Consider the following 2,544-nt stretch of genomic DNA (forward strand, 5'->3'; position numbering starts at 1 on the left):
CTCCCCAATGTGTATCACCCAGCCACCCCATCCCTCCCACCCCCCACCACTCCAGCAACCCTCAGTTTGTTTCCTGAGATTAAGAATTCTTCATATCAGTGAGATCATACGATACATGTCTTTCTCTGATTGAGTTATTTCGCTTAGCATAATACTCTCTAGTTCCATCCACACACAAATGGCAAGATTTTGTTTTTTGATGGCTGCATAATATTCCATTGTATATATATATACCACATCTTCTTTATCCATTCATCTGTTGATGGACATCTAGGCTCTTTCCATAGTTTGGCTACTGTGGACATTGCTGCTATAAACTGGGGTGCATGTACCCCTTCAGATCACTACATTTGTATCTTTGGGGTAAATACCCAGTAGTGCAATTGCTGGGTCATACGGTAGCTCTATTTTCAACTTTTTGAGGAACCTCCATACTGTTTTCCAGAGTGGCTGCAACCTCATTTAATCTTAATTACCTCCTAAGAACCCTATCCCCAGACACCATCGCCATGAAGGTTAGGACTTCAACATATTTGAATTTGGAGGGACACACTGGGAGCCCAATTTGGGAATGTTTTCCTCTAGAGAGGATCTGTGTTTTCACCCATCCAAGAGCCTCCCTCATCTAAGACCACATCAGCTCACTTTCATTTTCCTCGCTTAACGGAGGAGTGTTAAGGTCAGTACCACAACCTGCTGCTGTTAACTTGTGTCTCCATGAAACGATGCATTTGAAGTGTGCTTACAATTCTCTGCTTCCTGCTCACTTTTTGTTGTTGCTGCTAGCAGAGTAAAAGTTTCCAAAAATTTCCCTTTCTTTACTTGCTTTGAGCCTAGCAATGCCTTAAAGGGTCTAATTTATCTAAAATTTGGTTAATTTGTAGCAGGACCTGCCTTGGAATATATGTCATTCCATAATACTGGAATGTGAAATTTAGGACAAATTCTGTATCTTGCAAATTCTGGATGGTGCTCATTTTGTCTCATAAACCTCGAACCTTGCAAATTCTGGATGGTGCTCATTTTGTCTCAAAAACCTTGAACCTCATGGTTGAAATCAAATTTGGGCAGCTGACAATATTCCTATCTGACTAAACTTAGTTTCCAGGGAATGCAAAAACATATATCTAAAACACAATGAATGTATTTGTCCCACTGGCTTCACCTTGAAGGAATATCTTGAAGACAAAGGTCAAAACTTATACTAGAAGAAAAAGATTACATCTTCATAATAATGAAATTGATCAAATAAGAGCATTCATATCCAATAGACATGAGTGAATGGAGACAAATGGGCTTATCAAAACTCTATCTGCTCATTATATTTTTTTTTCAAAATTTCATAGTTATCTTATCTATATACAGACATTTTGGAGAAGGTCACAAAAAAGCATCTTTAAGAAACATAGTTTCTTGGAGGACCCTTGACCTCTGACCCAGGATGGCGGCGCCCGAAGCTATCGCTCTTGCTGTCGCCTTGAGGTGAACTGAGGCCAGGAACCCCGCGTCATGTCGAAGCTGAATCGGGCCACTCGGGCCCTCAGGAAGCCTGAGGCCGGCGGCATAATCTGGACCATCGTGCGGGCAGGCCAGGCCATGTCCGGGCCCCCACTAGGTCCCATCCTGGGTCAGAGAGGTGTTTCCATCAACCAGTTCTGCAAGGAGTTCAACGAGAAGACAAAGGACATCAAAGAAGGCATTCCTTTCCCCACCAAGATTTTTGTGAAGCCTGACAGGACATTTGAAATCAAAATTGGACAACCTACTGTTTCCTACTTCCTGAAAGCAGCTGCTGGGATTGAGAAGGGGGCCCGGCAGACAGGGAAGGAAGTGGCAGGTCTGGTGACCTTGAAGCATGTGTACGAGATCGCCCGAGTTAAAGCCCAGGACGAGGCCTTCGCCCTGCAGGATGCGCCCCTGTCCTCTGTGGTTCGATCCATCATTGGCTCTGCCCGTTCCCTGGGCATTCGTGTGGTGAAGGACCTCAGTTCAGAAAAGCTGTACCAAAGGGGCAGAAGGGAGGCGACACCAAGCTGATTATTATTTCCCTGACTTTAAATTATATATTTTTACATGTATGACAGTCTCAAGAGATAAAGCTTAAATAAACAACCTTTTGTCACCCAAAAAAAAAAAAAAAAAAAGAAACATAGTTTCTTATCTATGGTGTATGGCCTTTCACATGGTTTGCTCATATGGGAATCATTGGTTTTCATTTATGATTTAGATTCGGAAATTAACTTACATAGAGAATGGAGCATATAACCTTACAGGATTTCGAGGATTAAAATCAAATTATTGTCATTCAAAAAAATGAAGGAACAGTTTGCTAAGCAGTTATGTAATAACTGGAAGTGGTTAAGTATGTTGCAAAAAATACTCTCTCACTTCAGAGAGAAGCTTGACACAGGTAATTGGCTGAGATTATGGCTACTTTATTATGGTAGGCTCTTTTTTTTTAAAGGCATATTTGGTATTTACAATACAATTAATGTTGAATTGTCACTATATTTTCATTTCTATATTAAAAACTGAAAAGACAAG

At 41.2% G+C, this 2,544-nt stretch overlaps 1 pseudogene; it reads left to right on the plus strand.

Moving 5' to 3' along the window:
* Positions 1-1,450: 1,450 nt before the first annotated feature.
* On the plus strand, positions 1,451-2,037 carry LOC114215946 (large ribosomal subunit protein uL11m pseudogene; annotated as a pseudogene).
* Positions 2,038-2,544: the final 507 nt, after the last annotated feature.

The sequence above is a fragment of the Eumetopias jubatus genome, unplaced genomic scaffold (genome assembly GCF_037043125.1).
Source record: "Eumetopias jubatus isolate StellerSeaLion01/CBP00866 unplaced genomic scaffold, mEumJub1_p1.0 scaffold_3, whole genome shotgun sequence".
Taxonomy (NCBI): domain Eukaryota; kingdom Metazoa; phylum Chordata; class Mammalia; order Carnivora; family Otariidae; genus Eumetopias; species Eumetopias jubatus.